This window comes from Dipodomys merriami, unplaced genomic scaffold (genome assembly GCF_024711535.1).
Source record: "Dipodomys merriami isolate MVZ:Mamm:240054 unplaced genomic scaffold, mDipMer1.0.p SCAF_648, whole genome shotgun sequence".
NCBI lineage: Eukaryota > Metazoa > Chordata > Mammalia > Rodentia > Heteromyidae > Dipodomys > Dipodomys merriami.
Window position 1 is genome coordinate 357,350 of NW_027206233.1, and position 7,370 is coordinate 364,719.

The 7,370-nt window shown below is 42.8% G+C and overlaps 1 pseudogene; it reads right to left on the minus strand.

The window, feature by feature from the left end:
- Positions 1-5,242: 5,242 nt before the first annotated feature.
- Positions 5,243-6,179, minus strand: LOC138815529 (transcriptional regulator protein Pur-beta-like; annotated as a pseudogene).
- Positions 6,180-7,370: the final 1,191 nt, after the last annotated feature.

The window sequence follows — 7,370 nt, forward strand, 5'->3', positions numbered from 1 at the left end:
AGTAATGAAACTAGGTTTTAAGAATAAGGTCTGAGGATGACTTAGACAGTCAAGTCAGATATGGCAATGGAAATTGCTACTCAAGAGTCCAGTTATCTCAAGAAACTTCTGAAGCTAATATTAAAAATGAATACTTTTTTTCTAAATTAAAAGCAGAAGAAATGAGGCTGTAATTTGTCATTTCCACCTTGAGTATGGAATTTCAAATGGGACATATGGACTTTTTTCTTGTCTGTATTTTAAGGTAAACATGGTTCTTTTTTTCTTTTTTCTTTTCTACAAACTATCTCCCCCCACCCTGCCCTACCCCCACCCTTACACCCATTATCCAGTATACTGAATGGGAATTGTAACTCTTTCAGAAGATAGCTAATTGATTTACAGTACTCTTAAAACAACCCTGAAAACTGATAATCTCATTCATTTACTGTAACTTCAGTGCTGTTGTTGACAGAAAAGAAAAAGTTACCTTAAGGCTTAAGGGAAAGTAACTTATTAAATTGTTAATGCAGCATTTTTTACTCTCCCATCCATTGGAAACTATCAAAATGTATTCTAAATCAACAATACAAACTTTCTAACGTTAGCAAAGATTTCTACTCTCCTGACATAAAGTTAGAATAATATTCATAAACAGAATATCTAGGGGAGCCTGAGAAACCATGATCCACATCACACAAAGATCCTATGCATTTCATGATCAAAAAGTGCTTTATCTTTGAGAAATATGTCAGGGATAAAATGGAAATATACAATGCAAAAATCACTTGACACTTTTTCACAACTGTGGATAAGGAGCAAAAAAGTCTGCTCTCTGAACAGGCCTTACTTATGCACAAGACTTTTAAAAGTGTCCTAAATTAATATTGATTTAAAGAATTCATAATAGTGGGGATTTCACTCCACTATATTTTAAAAAAAACCTGAGATTGGACATCAAAGCTGTCAACTTTGTTATTCATCAGAGAAATTCTGATACATAGAAAACTCAATTGAATTAGCTCCAGGATCAAAACATTAACGTTCCCCAATCAAAAAGGATACAATCAAAAACATACCTAGAGTGTTATAGAACAACTCTCAGGAAACAAGTCATTTTCATATAAGCAAAAAGTCACTTCTTTCCTCTCCCTTCTCACTGATCAAGGCCACACGATTTTCAAATGAATATCTACTTAGAGATCAGTTGTGCATTGGAAAAATTACATAATTGGGTTAAAAATGAAAACCAAATTTACAGTGAAGAATATTTATGTGCATGGTTTACACACTCCAGCTTCTTAATTTTATCCACCTCAAGAGAAAGGTAGATGCACAGTCACCTTGTGTAGATTACATTCTACACCCCTGTAAAGCCAGTCAAGGTCATATTTAAGCATCTTCGTCAACAACAGTGCCTGAAGTGTGCAGCCATTTACAGACCACTCAATATGAGGGCATTATTGTAACCAGCCTCTTTTGCCCACAACCCTGCATTTTCAGATAAGACAAGATAATTGTTTTGTTTTGAGAAAACCGAAGCTTGAAACTCTTAAAAGACCTGCAATTTACTGCAACGTGACCCAGACGTAACAAAGGAAGCAGGAGGTTAATGGCTGCCTGCACCAAAAGTCTCTCAATCATTCTGCAGTAAATAATTATGGAAAGTGACATTACAAGTAGCCATGTGTGTACCACAGCTACAGCCAGTTGTACCACCTATATGCCTCAAACAGTTCCATAGGGTATTTGGGGGTTTGGGGTTTACTTTTCAGATTGATTTTTGGTGCTATACAGACTGACATTTTGTTTGGTGCAGCATATGCACTGAAAGATCTGCTCACCAGATTTGCCATTTCACTTGCTGAAATGATGAGAAGGGACAATAGAAACCTAGAGTTACATCTCTTCACAGAGACCGACTCTTTTGACTGTTTGAAAAAAAAAGGCTTATCTCTGTAGCTAGTTTGAAATAAAACTCAATTTTTTGAAAAGGAGTTTTAGTTCCCTATTTCTAAGGAATGTAACTATTTTCATTAGCTGGGATGTTTGCCAAATTTTAAAAACAACTTCTAAAGCGTTTGTAGTAAGCAGCTAAAAACAAAACAAAAAAGTTAGTTGCTTCCCAGAGTTTGTATAATGCCATTATCTAACTGGAACAAAGACTATTTCCTTTAATAAGCTAGTATTAATGAATGAATCTCCATGCTCTGCAGATTTCTATTGTCCCTAGTCACAGGAATGAGGATCAGTGAAATGCTACAATTAATCCACATCCTTCTGCAATCTTCCTACAGTGGAAGAGAGGCGAGGAAACACCCCTGCAGGAAAAATAAACCTCAGAGGTTGGTTTAAGACTAAAAAACCCACCACTAGGACATTCACCACTTAATCTTACACAGGCAGGTCAAAATTTTAATATAAATTACTTTTGCCATCACATAGCTTACACATTCTTTGCTCCTTTTTTTGGAGGATTCTCAAATTGATATCTAAAGACTTACATATGATATATAACTGTTATATGGTCTTATGACTAAGAAAATTTCTCTGGTAACCAAAGCTGATGCCATATATGGTAGTGTTCTTGGCATATACTCTATACGCCTCAGACCACTTCTACATTCTTTCTATTCAGCTAATTATAGCTTAGTAGCCACTGGTAAAGATTGTGAAGACCCTGTCATTTCTACAGAATAGAAAGGCAAGGCTAGTTACTGCAATTCAGCCAAATAAAAAGAAAAGAAAAAAGGTTAATAAACCACTCCCTTGAAAAGGAGAGGTACTCCACCTTTGCAAAATTGAACTGGCTCACTGCAGCTGAGCAACAGAATCACCACTGAAGCAAGAAAATAAGTTGGTCTATACAGGAATTGTACATGATTTGAAAATGCAAAAGTTATAGCGATCAACTAATAGCTGCAACCTTAATTTCCATTGATGCCTCAGAGTTGAAACTTAAACAGTTTCTGCAAGCCTAATGCTAGCTTCTCATCTCCTTTACTAAAACTAGGAATTTGTTCTCCGCAGCAAAGAAACAAAACACTCAAAACACATGGGTAAATACAGCGAGACATTATTGAAAACAGCTGCCTTGTGGTACAAAATACAGTACAAGTATACGGATGTCATTAAAACATCAAAAATACTATTGCTCCCATACAATTTAGTAAACATTCTTGGCAAAGGAGAAAATTTGAAAAGAAAAGCTATAAAAAATGTTTAAAAATTCTAATGTGAATGATGTGAGTAGAGAAATAGTCTGAAAAGGGCACCAATGTTTGTGACTCTTCTATTTCTTTGAACCTAAGATCAACATTATTCTGAGTCATAGTCTAGTTTTTTTTTAAAGGCCTAATTTTATATACATAAGTATCTCCCTCCCTCTCAGCCACCCACAAATACATGAAAATGACCGTTTTGTATATTACTTATTTCCCAATAAATAGAAAACGATTGTATAGATTGAATACCAAAATAAGATAATAAAAAGGATATGCAATAAATTAAAAAGGCAGCTCAAATAAAGGGCAGGCATGCAGTTAAAAAATACTAAGATTGTGGAGATGGGGTTACTTGCCTCCTGGTTGAGAAGGTGTCACACAAAGAATACCTGAAAACTTTGCAAAGAACCTTAGCTCCCATTCAATTCAAAGTTTCCTAGGCCTGTGACATTTCTAGAAATACCTTTTGATGGGGTGGGATTAACTTGATTAATAAAAATCATTTCTACTGAAAATCCACTTAAAATATAGAAGAGGTGATCCATGAAAACCCCAACTTTTATTCTTGAAAGACAGCTGGATAAACTGGCCAATGCCAGTATGTTGCAATTTCAAGATGTTATAAAAATGTTTCCAGGATATAGTCAGCATATTCACGTTCACATCAATTCCATTCACAGATGGATTTCAGCTTCCACCGGGTGCACTGCTTTAATCATTCATCCATCATTTGCCAACTTTGATTGTGAGGTACTAATAAGATGGATCAATTTCTTAAAAATTTGTTTTAAAGAATAAATGATGCTGGAATTCTGAACCTGAGGATCTTTAGTATTTGAACAAATCCACAGATTAAACTGAAGGTGAATTAAGACTTCAGTTTTAGTTATTTCCAACTTCTCTGTGAGGATGCATATTCCATTAAAGCTCAGGCTTGTAGCCATACTGTCCCTTTTGCAGAAAATCATCAAGTTTTACAGTTAAAAATGCAGCCAATCAGTGGCTATAACAGCCAAATTAGCCATAATTCACTTGCTCATATGCTAGAGCCATGGGATCTGGCTCTCATTCACACCAATGCCACTTCTTGGTAATGACCTCCACCTTTAGAGATCAAGGGAAGAACTTTAGTGAGCAGCAACCCATCCACTCAACGAGTTTGCCTTGTGCTTTATGCCTGACGTATTGTGCCTACCTCAGCAACCCCCAATGTAAAACTGCTTTTATTTTTTGAAAAAAAAATCCTTTTGCCCAACTTTTAAACTATTTTAGTAATGAATTCTCTAGTTCAAGCATTGGCTTTTGAATTTTTGCATCCCGGAAAACAATTCTGCAAAGAAAAGACATGGGGCCAGGTTCCATGCAAAATCATTAAAAAAAAATCCAATTTGTTTTGATTCACTGATGGCTTCTTGAATTCTTTTTTGCCTTGTCCATGATTGTGTAAAGTTGCATTCCTTTTCATAAACCTGGACTCTCAGGACTGGGTAACTGCAAAGGTCTCTCTGTCTCAAGAATTTCCGTGAAGATCTCGATCCAAAAGGCTGATTAGAATAAAGGTGAAGGATAGACACTGCAACGGCGGCTCGGCCTGGAGAGATCCTTTAGATTTACCCAGGTACAACACAAATTCAACTGTTATACACAGATGGATCTGGGTAAGTCAGATGTGTTTAGGGGCACAGACTCGAAATCTATCCCCTTCAGGATTATCTAGATGAGCTTAGGAACCTCGGGTGGGAAATAGAAGCTGAGATACTTGCAGGTGAGGAGATGCTGTTGTCCTCTGCAGGTTGCTGTCAATTTCTGGAACTTTACTGCTTTACTCACTGTTCAAGACTGTTGTCTTATGGTTATTTCTCTTAACTATATTATTTTTTTTAATTTTGTTGGTTTTTTTTTTCTCCCTTGGTGGCCTCCCGGGCTCCCTCTCCACTAGCTCACAGGGGAATGAGCAAGAATGGGAACTAGCCAGGGGGATGGGGGGTGGGGGGCGCGGGTAACAGGGTGGGGGAGGGCCAGGGGGGAAAGCTGCCATTTCAATCCTCATCCACCTCCTCGCCTTAGGACTCCTCACCACCCCCCCAGCATGACGCTTGTAAAGCTTATCCCTCTGCCGCTCCTGGATTTCTTTCATCTCATCCGCATACCGGCAGAAGGCGCCACCAAACTTGCCCCAGGCCTTGAAGGGCATGGTGATGGCATTGCAGTAGGACGGCTTCACCTCACTCACACAGTAGAAAAACTCTGTACTTGTTGCAGCCCACATCGAAGAAGAAACGTTTGGAGTCCACCGTAATAGAGGTGCCCTCCGGGAGTTCCCCGTACAGCCCCCCCCCCCCACCGGCACCGCCTCTTGGGCCTCCGGCCAGCTCGTGGTCTTCACCTCCGTAGTCATCGAGGAGCTTGGCGAGCGTGTCGGAATTCGATGAGACCTTGCGCAGGCAGCACGATGGTCTGGCCGCTCTGGAGGCCGCCAGGCCCTGGGCCTGCGCTAAAGCCGCCGACGCGGTGGACGGTCTGGCGGATGTGCAGGAAGGAGCCGCGCTGGTTCTCCTTGAGATCCAGGTAGTACTTGCAGTTCTCACACACCAGGAACTCGCTCTTGAGGTGCGCCGGCCTGCCGCCCTCCTCAGCGCCCGCTGCCAGCTGCTCGGGGCTGCTGGGGCCCAGCTTTGCGTAGTGATCGATGAAGTCGCCCAGCGAGTCACAGAAATTGGCCGCCACCACAATCGACAGCGTGAGGCGGCTCTTGGAGCTGCCCGTGCCCACCTCTGCGATCTTCAGGAAACCGCCCTTGGCGTTCTGCTTCACATCCAGGTAGAAGCGCTTGTTCTGGATGTCCAGCCACTTCGAGGCCAGCTTCTGCTTCTCCTGCTGGCCGCCACCGCGGGGTGCGGGCTGGAAGCCTCCCTTCCCGCCACCGCTGCCGCCACCACCGCCGCCGTGCTAGCTGCCGTTGTTGCTGTCCACCATCTTCTTGGCTACTGCCTTGCCGCCGCCCACTGTGCTCTCGCCCCCGCCCTCCGCCCTGCGGCTCGCGCTCCAGGGCCCCCCAGCCTTGCCTGCCGGCTCCTCATGCGCTCCCGCTGCTCATCGCCGGCCGCCGCCATCCCCCATCCCCCAAGGAGAATTCTTGTGTGCTGGGCCAGTGGCTGTTACTGAGCTGGGGTACTCTACCCAAGTGGGCTTCCAGGTGCTCGCCAATGGTGACAAGGAGACTGTGGCCTGTCATCATAGGGCACCACCACCATTGGGTGACCACCTTCCAGGCTGCCTTTGCTGACCGTGATGACCGAAAGGCTGCCATACTTGCTGCCAGTGGTGAATAAGCCCATTTTATAGAGAGGAATTACTATTCTTAAGTGCGAAGACTGGCATTGGTTGAAGGTCACACGGCTGGAATGTATGGATTTGTACTCTGCTCATGCGACATTAAATTGAGTGTCAGAATTGAGCACCATCCACTGCAGGGCTGGTTGGAGCAACAGCTGGTGGGGTTCCTCCCTCAGGATCTCTGACTCAGTGTGTGTCTGTAAAACCCACTCTTAACTTTCACCTTCTACCTTGGGTAGCCTACATCAGGGTCTTTGGTTGAGTGCCAGGCTGTGCCTGCTGCCTGCTGCCTGCTTGCAGGTTGGCCTGCTCTGCAGCCAGCAAAAGCTGAAAGTGTTTCATGTACCATGCACACCAGAGACTCTAATGCATCTATGCCAACATCCTGAGGGCCACTGCCCAGCAGAGAGCACAGCTGAGCCTCAGAGACCTAGAAAACCTCTCTTGGAATGCTGGCTCTGTTCCCTCTTCCTTTTTGTCACACTGTCAAAAAACCTATATGTTCTAGACCAAGGAGTGGGTGGCTAGGCCAGTCCCTAATGGGACTTTGTTGCTGTACATGAGCACTTCTACCTGCCACATCCTGGGCTCGCAACCCACTGGTATAAGTGCTAGATAATCAGGCCACCACTTCACACTTCAGGATAAAAGAAGCTCACCTGAGGTCTTGGTGCAAAGTCTACATGTTCAGGGCTTGTGTTACTAGCCACATCCTCACTAGGGGATCAATAGTGTACTCTCTGGGGCTTCTTCCTCTCTGGGAATGACCAGGCCTTGCTTTATTCAAAGGAGTGGCATCTTAGGCAGATCCAGGAGATGCGCAGAATGGAT